Genomic DNA, 13,025 nt, shown 5'->3' with positions numbered 1-13,025 from the left:
AGGGAAAACATGAGAAAGGTCACTGGATGAAGGACTGGCTTGTGAAATGAGACATGAATGACAGGAGGATAGGAAGGGTGTGAGGGAGTGCTTGCAGGAAAAAGAGGATGTGTAAGTGAAGGATAAGGATGTATGAGGGAGGATATGAGGTGTATAAGGGACTGTTTGCAGGAAAAGAGGATGCATGAGTTATGGATAAGGATGTGTGAGGTGGACGTGAGGTGAATAAGGGAGTTTGCTGGGACGAGAGTATGAGTAAGTAATGGATAAGGATATAGAGAGGAAGATATGAGGTGAATGAGGGGCTGTTTGTAGGAGGGAGAAGGATGCAAGTTACGAATAAGGATGTGGAGAGGTGGATATGAGGCGAATAAGGGAGTGTGCAGGGAAACAAGAATGTGTAAGTGGTGAATAAGTTCCTTGACAAATGACTAACTTTTCCACAGCTGTGTTGATGCAAGTGGCAAGTCGTGACACAGTGCACAAAGAACATGAGATAAAACATATATTTTCCAGCTGATGACTGCCCTCCCTGAAGCAGCCCAGCAACACTACCCAAAACTGACCTCTTTTGACCTCCCATTCTTCATGCTTGTGTTTGGAACGGCATCTAGTGGCCTTTTAATTGTTGTTTAATTTGTTTACCTTGAGTTGCCTCCCTTGAAAAAAAAAAAATAATAATAATAAATAAATAAATAAATAAATCACCTGGTTCTGGCTCAGCATGGTGTCTGCCCACTGCAGCACCACGGTGAAGGGCGTCAGCACCACGGCCTTCACCCACACCGCCGGGTCCAGCGTGGGTGCCACCACCTCCTCCTCCTCTGGCTGGGTGCGGACTTGCTGGTACACCGGTTGCCCGTCACCCACGTTGTTGAAGGCTCGCAGGCTTATCACAAACTCCATGTTGGGTTCTGAGGAGATGGAGAACTTGTTATGGACCTAATCGTAACAATACAACAATTTTTTCACGACCCTTAACCCGTCCGCTGCGATTGGCACGGATTTTGCCTTCACTGGTAGCCTGGTAACATAGTCCCAGGTCTTTCTCTCTCTGTCTGTGGTGGATAGTGGAGTGTTTCCCATGTGGTATTGGTGTGCTGGATATCCCCTCCCAAGGTGCAGGACTACACTTTTCTTCACTGAACTGTAGCCACGGACACTTTTTGTTCCATTCCTGTAACTTGGCGAGGTCTGCTGCTAGGAAATCCGCAGTCAAGGGGTTAAACTGGGCAGAACAGATAACAAATAAGATAGACTAACAGACAACAGGTAGAAAGACAGATAACAGGCCACGGATAACCAATGAATAACCTGACTAACATTATGACCACCCAGGAAATATCTGAGAGTTCAGGGCAGACAGAGGAATGAGCCTGAACGATGATGAGTCTGAAATGGCAACTCAGAATACCACCTCCTTTCCTCAATAATTGCTCTCATGGTCCAGGGTCTTCACAATATGGAGAGCTAACTTTATGATGGTGTGTAAATACTTTTCTGTGTGTGTGTGTGTGTGTGTGTGTGTGTGTGTGTGTGTGTGTGTGTGTGTGTGTGTGTGTGTGAAATGTTAACAGACTCAATAAATGTTTAACTATGATCTACTTAGCAAGATCTCTACCTTCACTTTACTTTGCTTAAATGAAAACTTGTTATGGACTCCATCATCATTTTTTGGGGGGTGAATGTAATGTTAACTCCAGACTCAATAAATGGTTAACTATGATATCATTTAACCCATTGACTGTGGATTTCCTACCAGAAGACCTCACCAAGCTATAGAAATGGATCAAAATGTTTCTACTAAAATTCAGTGAAGAAAAATGTAAAGTCCTGCACCTTGGGAGGGGATATCCAGTACACCAATACCACATGGGAAACACTCCACTGTCCACCAGAGAGGCAGAGAAAGGTTACCAGACTAACAGTGAGGGCAAATCCGTGCCAATCGCATTTGACAGGCTAACAAAATCTTTACCTTCTCTTGGCTCAACACAAATGTAGAAGTGGCTAATTCAAAATCCCTGTCTTGTGGAGAATCACACTGCAGGTCTGCATACTACTTGGCCAGAAAATGGAGAATTAGTCACAAATGATCATCTTACACACCCAGCTTATCAATGATGTAACCGTGCTGCTTGCTGTCCACGATCTTGGAGTAGATGTCCGCCACGCCTTGGTCCCAGGCAATGGTGTAGCCGCACAGCAGCACATTGTGCTGTGCGGGGGGCTGCCAACACACCCTGATGTGGTCAGTCAGCGCCACGGCTGTAATGGACCACAAGACACTGCAGATAACACAGTGACTCCACCATCATGATCACTATGTAGGTTTTATCATGGCTTCCAAACATGAATATTTTGTACCATGAAAACAAAATTATACAAATGTATTGTACCTGTAAGTTATCCTAAATTCTATGCACAACACATATATTAGGTTTATACTGTTTGTTGGGAATTAAGAATGTAAGTGATGGATAAGGAGGTAGGAGGTAGGAGGGACAGTTTGAAGGGGACAGAGGATGTAAATCACAACACTGAGGGAAACACTCACCCTTCAGACCAACTGGCTTGTCTGGGACCCTGTTTTCATGGAGGTCATTGGTGAGGTCCCCGCCAGGGTGGACTGAGTGTATGGGCAGTGCCGATGACCGTGAGTGCTGCAAGATGGAAATGGAAAATGAAAATGAGGAGCTGTTAGCATATTCTCAACATGGAAAAATTCCACTTACATTAAAATTTACTCTGTTGAAATGAAATGGGAAAAGTATATTTGTCCCCTTGAATGTGCATTTCCTAGCAGAAGACCTCATCAAGCTACAGGAGTGGAACAAAAAGTGGCTGCTACAATTCAATGAAGAAAATGTAGTCCTGCACCTTGGGAGAGGATATCCAGCACACCAATACCACATGGGAAACACTCCACTATCCACCACAGAGACAGAGAAAGACATGAAACTATATATATGAGACTAGGCTAACAGTGAAATCCAAACCCGTGCCAACCGCAGCGGACGGGTTAACCCAAACGAATTCTAGTCAGGACGGCCCCAAACCACGACGGCCCTCCGCGACGGCCCCCCAGGACGGCCCCAAATTCTAGTCAGGACGGCCCTCAACCACAACGGCCCTCTATGACGGCCCTTTGTTAGACAAACAATGGGGAGCTTTCTAAGGTAGTGGTTTCAAAGTAGTGAAATAAGTAAAAAGTCCATACGCGTTTCTTATTCCTTTTTCGCCTTCGATACTCCAAAACAGGGTATTAAACAGTCGATGCAAGGTTCCATTTATTTGTATAAACATAGGATTTAAAAAAGTTAAATTTAAATATCCAATGAAAGCAGTAGCCTAAAACTAAAATATTCTTGTTACATCAAAAGTAGGCTCACATATGATTTATATAATTCTCTCAATTTCATACATAGGCCTAATCACAAACTGGGAGCAGTTAACCTGGAACACTTCTTGAGTAAGGATGATGTTGTCAGGGTTCCCTCTTCGTACTGCCTCCAGTAGCTGAAAATTCGTCCTTGGGTGGTCTGAGCACGTTTGCGGTGATACTTTTTCAGTTTCTTCTCCTTCACAAGCTGGACCTGAAGAGGAACAAGGCAGCTCTCTGCATGAAGGAGGGGGATCAGTTTGTAGAGCTGGTGGGCTTGATTGCGGGCTTTCTCATTGATGCGACGGTGGTAACCCTCTGCATCATTATTTGTTCTTGTTGATTGGTTGAAGATGCACCATGAAGTTGGCGGCCACAGGTCTCCTTCAATCCACGTGTCTCGGATGTAGTCTAGAAGTGGAGCTACGGCTGGTGTCGATGGTTCATTGCTGAGCTGGTTGAAGGCTGCACGAATGTGTTCAACAGGAAGACATGGGAGAGCGAAGAGTTTCCTGACAAACTTCTGCATTGGACCGTTTTCACGGTATGCAACCGCCAGACCAAGGTCTTGAACCTTCCTAAAGATACACTGTGCCCAATGAAATAGGCATCCCTGGATGGTGGTGTTTGGCAAGATGTAACGGAAGGCTCTCCAAATGGCTTGCTCGAAATCAGCAACAACCTTCTTGACGTGATTGTTTGGAACCATGTTAAGGATAGATTCCAAGACAACCTTGTAATCCCTTTTCCTACGGCGTGACATCAGCACAAATATAAGTGGGACTTGCTTCATGTCACGGTCATCTCCTTTGATGAAAGCATGAATGGAGAATAGCTGGTGGAATGGGGCGGCGACGATCTTGAAGGTGGCATCAACATACCACGTCTTGGCACGTTCCAGGATGTCAAGTTGTGCTTGTGTTGCAAAAATCAAATGTCTTGCCCCATCCATTGCGATATCATTGCGGAGATAATCTTGTGGTATGAAGTTAACAGCTACTTCGAAGTGCAGATCTTGTGGATCTGTAGGCCCCAATGCTTGGCGTAGTCTGTTGGCCCGTCTCACAAGGAGGCCCGGTGCAGGACGACTTGGCTCTGGATCAGTAGGTTGTAACTGGCTGGTCATCACTTCTTCAACAATGGCACTGGCAGAACGGAACACATCTTCAGACGCCTTACGCTTGACATCAGCCACAATCTCGTAGTTCTTCTGCTTCCCTGGTTCTGCCTGATGAGCGTGGTCATGGAGCCCTGGAGTAAAAGTGTTGCCCTTTTGTAAGACAGTGGCCTTGCACGTGAAGGTGCGATTCCGGATGCTGCAACGCCAAGTAGTTTTGCCAGGATGTCCATTCTTGTTAGCTTTGATGTTGTACGAATAACCATTGCTGTCAACCAAGAGAGGTTTTCCTTTGAGTGTGCCGGCTGGTATGATCTGGTAAGTTGTGACGTGTGGCTCATCGCTGGCCGAGATGTCTGCAATAGGAAGATCTGGTAATGCATCCTCTACAATATCTTGAGGAATTTGAAAACTGTGTGTTATGTGGAAAGTGCCGTCATCACTGTTGCTGGTGTTGCTTAGATGAATGGCAGCATGTGAAGCAGACTCCATGGCAGTGTTCTGTGCAGGTTGCAGGTCGGGCAGCTGATGGTCTCTTGTGTCGTCTTGAGTTATCAGGCTGTTTTCGCTTGTGAAGGTCTGTATGTGTGTGCTTTCACCAACTGGCAAGGTAAAGTCTTCCAGCTGAGCCAAAGAATCTGCAGGACACTTACACTTGCAACAATGCCACTGTATGTTGAGGTCACCCTTCTTCATCAGTTGGTATTGAGCATAACTAACTCCACTGTTACACAATCTGTGTTGCCACTGGGAGCAGTTATCACAACACAAGGCATGCTGTCGGTTTGTAACCACTCTGTCACAGCAGACACAGTAGGCAGAGGTGTCCTTACTTTGTGAAGGTCTTACTGGAGGCATGCTGATCAATGCTGTCTGAGCAGTAGTGGATCGATCTGATTAGATGGATTCAACTCCTGTCAATTTATACCTGGAAGCCTTGTGTTTATCATACTACTGGCAACACTTTCAATTAGGTGTGAAGCAGATTCAGTGTGTTCGGAAACACTGTGGGTGGTATTCCAAGTCGTTTACCATACTTATGTATGGTAAGCGTGACTGTTACAGCAGAACATGTGCACAAATTCAAGGAAAAATTGGACAAATATAGATATGGAGACAGGTCACTATGAGCCCCGCTCGAACCCTGTAATATACAACTAGGTAAATACACACACACACACGTGTACACACCCTCCTTATCTTCTACCTCCTCCCTCCAACCCTCCCTATCCCCTCCCTCCCTACCGTCAACTGGTGTCAACCCTCCCTTCCTATTTCAGCCCTTCACTGCTTATTATTATCTTTTTTTTTTTTGTGATAATAATAATAATAATAATATTATTATTATTATTATAACAATATTATTACTATTATTATTATTATTGTTATTGTTATTACACACACCCACACCCAGACACACATGCACACATGCTTGTCGCCTTATCTCCCATCCCATCCCTCCTCCCTCCCTTCCTCCCAGACTCTCCCTCCCAGTCCTTCCCTCCTCCCTCCCTGCTATCTCCCTCTTTCCTTTCCTCCAACTCCACCCTTTACACACACACACACACACACACACTGAAACAAGTTCCATTAAAATATTGGTGGATGTATAACCGTGGAAAATGGAGATCAAAATGGGGCCGTCATGGTTTGAGGCCGTCAGGGGGGGCCGTCGTGGTGGGCCGTCGTGGTCTGGGGCCGTCCTGACCCGACACCAACCCAAACTACCTGCCCCGTCCACGGACCCCCATAGGGCACGGAGGGTAGACGACCGGGGCTTACATGTCAACGCCTACACGCCCCGCCACGGCACCGCTACAAGGCCGGGAGCACGAGGATAACAAGGGGGGCACGTGGATAGCAGGGATAACAAGGGTTAGCACGGAGCACAGTGTCCCTTCCTCTCTCCCCGCGCGAGGTAAACAAACACTGAACAGCTGATGGCTGGGATTATTGTACAACGTTGCCAGATTGTCGTACTCAGTTTCTCATGTTTCCCAATTTCTGAATTTCCATCCCCAAAACTGTTTCCTGGGTCACAATAACGATATTTATTTGTAGTTATTGTTGAAATGGTTTATTATTCATGTTTCCTGGTGATATTTATGCGGGAGAAGCTGGTAAAAGTAATGCTCCGAGTACGACAATCTGGAAACGATGCTGGGATAACTTGCCTTCATCATCTCGCCCTCGTGCATGTACCGGTTTTCGACGCTTAACCATTGCCAAAACACATCAGGAATCAACGGTTTTAGTGATAACTATATCTGAATCTCGTTATTGGGCGCCAGAGACAGGTTTTGGGTGGGAGATCGGCAAATATAACAGGCTGAGTGTAACGAGCTGGCAGCTTCACGCCCGTGTGACTCGCCAGCGATACGAAATTGTCGTACTTGGAACATTGTACTTACCTTATATTATAGTTGTCTATCTATGATGTGTAAATTTATCTATTATTCATTTGTATTCGTTTAGTTGCTAAACTCGTGTGCTCCAGTTAAACTGTTAATTGACTCTCCTTGCTGACAGCACCCCGGTAAATATAAGTGCTGCATTCCACTGACACTATTTTTCAAGCACCTTCCTCACCACAAAACTGTTCTTGTTTCCTCTAATGACTGACTCACTGACTGACTGACTAACTGACTGACTGACTGGTTGACTAATTGACTGACTGACTAACTGACTGACTGCCTGACCGCATGATATACTGACTGACTATATAGCTGGTTAACTGACTGACTGAATGAATGATGGATTGACTGTCTGACACTGCAAGGGCGGATCCAGCCTTGAGTTTTGGGGGGGGCCAACTGTTCATCGACGACGGACTGTACACATGGAATTAAGTCACATGCTGTCTGGAGCATGCTGGAAAGATACAGTCAAAATTTATTAATGATAGGCTGTATATAATAATGTAATGAATATATGATTAGTGTATTGCAGATCCAGTACACAGAAAGTTGAAAGGTACTAACTACTACCAAAACCTGCACCAAAATAATAGTGCTACCCACCTTTTTCTGAAAGAATTTTCTGATGTCCATTGCAGAAAGCGTACAGCAACAGTGGTTGGCTGATTGAACTGTCTCGTCTGTCTGAACACAATTTGATTCAAAACTTTGATCCAGCGCGCTGTGATTCAAAACGAAAATTAGTTTACTCATTTACTCATTGTCTCATTCCGACCCTCTGTCGAGGAGCACACAGCGTAGGCGCGCGATGCAAGCATTCAGCCTCGCAGTCAGCCAACCAGCCAGCCTCGCGATCACTGGGTGACTGGGTTCCCTAACCCAGGGTTGCCAGGTCTCGAACCACGTTCCCGCCCAGTCCCACCCGATAACCCGCCCAAAACCCGCCAATGTAACCTCTAGAAACCGCCCAAAAGGAGCCCAAATTTTTTTAATAATATATACAGGAATACTTACGCGACAAAGGCAGACAATGGACACGTACTTTATTGAGATCTAGATAATAATATGCACAGAGTAAATATTCATAATTATACGGTGAAAAGGAAAAATTATGGCACTATATTTGGGTATCTACCTAGCTCTGCCAGCCGGGATGCAAAAAGCAAATTGCACGTTTGAGGGCATATTCTATATTTTAAATACCAAGGAAGCTTAAAACTCCTCGAAAGTTACTAATAAATGAATGTCCATTTACTGACGTAATTTCGCGTAGTTTAGGCTTCCTTAATAAATAAAATATGCAAGTACGTGGCGGCCGTATCTTAACAACCTTAAACATGCAATTTGCTTTAGCTGGCAGGCTGGGCTACAACTACACAGTCCTATGCATCAATATCAATATAGTCACTGTTATCATTAGCCTTATCTACACAGTAAATGTCTGGTAAACAGAGACAGCATTTCTTGTGAGGGAGTGAACTTCTGGCAACAGATGCCATGTCTCTGCATGAATGCGCGGACATGCAGGGTGTTCTCTAAACTTGTTTGCTGCATCCTGTTTCTGAGCTTACTTTTAACCAGGTTCATTTGTGAAAATACTCTCTACTGAAGCATTACTAACAGGTATTGCTAAAAGTGACAAAGCAAATTTCCCAACCTCACTAAAATCTTTCTCTCCTGAAGCATCTGTGGCCGTATACTTCCATCCAAAACTTTTCTGCATCTAAACAGAATCTCTAGGCCAACTGACAGTCCCCAGCCTCTGCCACTGCTCATCTAGCTTACTAATGTCTCCATTATACTTGGGAAGGAAAGACAGTTCCTGCAGCCTTGGTTTTCTTATCCTAAAACTGTTTCCGGACTCAAAGCATCCATGCTTTGCAGACATTCGAGGGCAACCTCATCTGTAGCTCTTGAAGCTGCATGAGAAGTCACGCCGTGTTTTCCTGATGGTGGTGACAATTCCAGGATCCAGGTTGCTCTGTCCCACTTCTATGTTGAACTGCACACCCATCACCACTGCTTGCAAAGGCAGGTGGTTGCGGTCATCGTCCACCTGAAGAAATATATCGAAGTAAAAAGAATAGCAAATTAGATCGATAATGAGCATGATGATACTCTTAGAAGAAATATTAATTATAATATTGCTATAGTGTCATCACCATTTGTTACTAGCAAATTATTTAACTCACATCAAAATTTATCACAGCCTGCTGTGAAGAAACGGCATCATGAGTCGAATGAGGACGGATTGATAAAGGGATATCAGCTCGTTTGCTGACATTGCACTGATCAGCTCTCCTGAGAGCAGATTCCCGTCACCCGAAGCGTATGGGTTGGGGCCTAGCCCACCCATACGCTTCGGGATGAATTCCCGCTCGGGCGGAGAGCTTCGGTAACGGGGAGTTCCCGCTCTGCTCTCCCGCCAAGATCTGTAATCCCGTGACGTAATTATTACTTTCAGTGGTTGATGGCATCCCTGTCCTACGTTTCACGCAACCTCCCAGAGCACTACAGACCATTGTAATGGAGAGACGTGCTGATAATGATTTCCCCGTGTCTGAATGCGTGGAGGAAGGGAGCGCGCCTCCTGTTCCTCTACCCCTATTCTCAGGGAGCGCGCTCAGCCACCGCATGTTATATTTCTGTTTATGAAAGTATTTCTTGTACATATAAAGGCAGAGAAGTTATTCAGTTTTGTAAGGATTTATTTTTATGTAAGCTACAAACACGCGTAATATGTAGCCTAATATGTTTATGTATTCCATATTTGTACAGTGTTTATGAAAGATTTTCTTCGCATATAATAGCAAAAACACATTCAGTTTCGTAAAGAGTTATTTTATGAGCGTCAAACCTGCGTAATATGTAGCCTAATGAGTGTATATATGCCATAATTGTACTGTGCTTATGGAAGCTTTTTTCTGCATGTAATAAAAAAAAACATTTATTTTCGGAAGAAGGTATTTTTTATGAGAGTCAAACATACGAAATATGTAGCCTAATATGAATAATCGAGCTGGTAGGAAAGGATGCCTACGTACAGTGTGATGGCGCGGGGCGAGGCAGGAGACCAAGGCCCAGGTCAACAGCACCCGCACGAACAAGTGCGCTCGGCTTGGCCGAAAATGGTACCTCTTCCCAACATCATATCTCTGCCGTGGTTCAACCTAGACACTTCCAATATCTTTCATCATGAGGAGCAGAGGAGGAAGGATTGGCGATGAGATAGCAGTAAAAACTATTATGTTTTCTTTTGAAATTACCACACAGGGCATTGGTGAACAACACCTATTTTTCCAAAAATTTGCAGTATCGCTCGCGCGCTGGGAGAGTGACAATAGACCCCTAGCCCAAGGTTTATGGGCTAAAGATTCGACAGCGCACGCCCTGAGCAAATTCTATATTTAGAAGTCCTTGCTGAAGCTCAACCTTGGTATTTTCCCTAATCGCTGATTGGCCGAAGAGGCCTTCCTTCTCAGCGCTTAATTCCGATTCGCTTGTGCATTGAGGCCATAGAATTGGATTTTGTTTTATGTAGTAGAGCGATGCAGTATCGACTATCGAAATCTACATGATATGTATATGATTGAGGGAGGCTGACAGTATCTGTAACGAATTTCTTTGGGGGGGGCCAAAACATACTCTCAGAGCGTTTGGGGGGGGCCATGGCCCCGTGGCCCCCCCCCCCTGGATCCGCCTATGTCTGACAGACTGACCGATTGCCTGACAGACAAACTGGTTGACTGACTGACTGAAGGATTGAATGAGATTGATCGACTGATAGAAGGTTTACGAGTGGTGGAGCGCCGAGGTGAGTTTCGACAGGGGATGCTTGCAGCCTGTGTCGATCTCAGGAAGGCGTTTGATTCAGTGCATCGATCGTGAGGCACTCTGGGATCTTCTGCGACTCCGTGGGATTCCTGCGAGGACTATTGGTTTGCTGACTGGCCTGTATTCTGGGACAGAGAGTGCTGTGAAGTGTGTGTGTGGGGGGGTGGGGGGGGCGGCTTGTCCAGCCTCTTTCCCGTGAATGCGGGAGTGAGGCAGGGCTGTGACCTTGCCCCAGCGCTTTTCAACACTTGTATGGACTGGGTACTGGGCAGAGTTGTGGACCTGCGGAGCATCCATTGGCAATACCAGGGTCCTTGTTTTTGCCGATGATGCAGTAATCCTGGCGGAGTCGCTGGAGGTCTTGGTGATGGCTCTCGAGGCACTGCACGAGGCGGCGAAGCCCTTGAGACTCCAGGTCTCCTGGGCCAAGACCAAGGTACAGGTGTTTGGAGGCTTGCTGGATGACACAGTACAGTCTGTTCATGCGTGTGGCGAGGACGTTGAAATCTCGGAAAGTTTCACGTATCTTGGTAGCGTAGTTCATAACAACGGTGAGTCTGGCCAGGAAGTCTTACAGCGGATTGGTCTGGCCCACGGTGCTATGGACTCGCTCAACACGAGTATATGGCGTTGTCGATACCTGTACAGGTGTACAAAGACGCGGATCTTCAAGTCCCTTGTGCTCCCTGTCTTACTCCATGGTTGTGAGACATGGACTCTTAACGGGGACCTGGAGAGGCGGATTGATGCCTTTAGTAATAAGTGTCTACGCAGAATCATGGGATATCGCTGGAACGACTTTGTGTCAAACAGGCGACTACTCCGTGAGGCTGATTCGACATATATTACCTGCATAGTCCGTCAACGCCAACTCCGGCTATACGGGCACGTTTTCCGGAAGCTGATCCTGCTCATCGGGTTGTCTCTGTGAGAGACAATCCTGAGTGGAGGAGGCCACGGGGACGCCCACGGAGTTCGTGGCTTAAGCAAGTCGATAGATCTTGCCGGGAGGTACTCGGGTTGGGAAGGGGGCCTGCAGGAGACTCGCCCGGAGGGACTCCCGGGCTTGGCGTCGTAGGGTGGGCGAGGCGACGCACCCCCTGGCGTATGCCCCCATTGATTGATTGATTGATTAAGAGAGTGCTGATTCTCGTAGTAGTAGTAGTAGTAGTAGTAGTAGTAGTAGTAGTAGTGGAAAACCGTATTAGGAAGTATTCGTATAATTGTATTCCAAAAATTCCTGACAGAAGTCAAAGTGTTCTCACTGTATTTGACAGAAGAGTTGTGTTTTTAATGTACAGATGGCGTTAGTGAAGGTATCGATAATGGACTGGCTTAGATAGATTTTATGAGTTCGTTGTTCCGGAAATATGGCGTTCGTGTTGGTATCAGAAGAGGAAATATTTTGAGTCACATATTCATACACAGGCAGCTGTACAGACAGAGAGAAAGACAACCACGCAGACACAAACAGAATGGTGAACACGCACGGGGACCCAGAGTGAGACAAACAAACAGGCAGACACAAGCACACACCGAAAAATACACAGACACACAATCCGATACACAAACAACAAACGCAGACAGTTATAGGCACACACACACACACACACACACACACAGACACACACATACACACACACAAACACAACCTCCCCTTCCCCCATACATACACACATGCAAGTGTTTGGTTTCTACGAGTAATCTGACGAATAATTCAAAACTTCTTATCGTAACTCGGAGCCGTTGTTGCAGCCTCTTGGGGGACGCGCTATAACAGTCGTGTGTATACAAGGCTGTTGTTACTGTTGCATAGTTTTAGAACACTGCTGTGCCCAGCCACGTCAAGAAGCTGTCTGGCGTCACTTATGAGAAGGTTCATCTGTATAACATTTGAAACATTTATTAATAGCCTACTAGGTGCAGTTACATATGTCGATGTATGTATTGTTAGAGGCCAGCCTTTATATAAACATAAGCTTTTCAGGCAAAAGTGAGGAAAATAAATATATAAGAAAAAAGTAGGAATAATGCAAATATATCTTTGAACAAAACAATATACAAAATACAGAATACTGAACATTAGTTAGAAATATAACAGTGGTAGGATATACATACATAATAGAAGCTCGGCAAAATAAAAAATACCATAATTAAAAATAATAAACCAAAATAAAATAAAGAAAGAGAAAAAAATAATGTATATAGAAGCATATGAAATTATATAGGATTATAGGATGAAGCAAAGTGAAATAATAATAATAATAATAATAAT

At 45.2% G+C, this 13,025-nt stretch overlaps 1 long non-coding RNA gene across 2 annotated transcripts; it reads right to left on the bottom strand.

Moving 5' to 3' along the window:
• Nucleotides 1-765: 765 nt before the first annotated feature.
• On the bottom strand, nt 766-6,909 carry LOC126980525 (uncharacterized). 2 transcript variants are annotated; one of them, XR_007733284.1, is made up of 4 exons: nt 6,228-6,909; nt 2,558-2,663; nt 2,110-2,268; nt 766-914 (listed from the first exon to the last, which is right to left on the bottom strand). It is a non-coding gene; the product is annotated as an uncharacterized LOC126980525 (long non-coding RNA). The 2 variants fall into 2 exon arrangements; XR_007733283.1 differs by having other exon boundaries at nt 6,282-6,904.
• Between the last annotated feature and the right edge of the window lie 6,116 nt (nt 6,910-13,025).

This window comes from Eriocheir sinensis, chromosome 44 (genome assembly GCF_024679095.1).
Source record: "Eriocheir sinensis breed Jianghai 21 chromosome 44, ASM2467909v1, whole genome shotgun sequence".
NCBI classification, from domain to species: domain Eukaryota; kingdom Metazoa; phylum Arthropoda; class Malacostraca; order Decapoda; family Varunidae; genus Eriocheir; species Eriocheir sinensis.
This window is presented reverse-complemented; position numbering and strand designations above follow the sequence as displayed.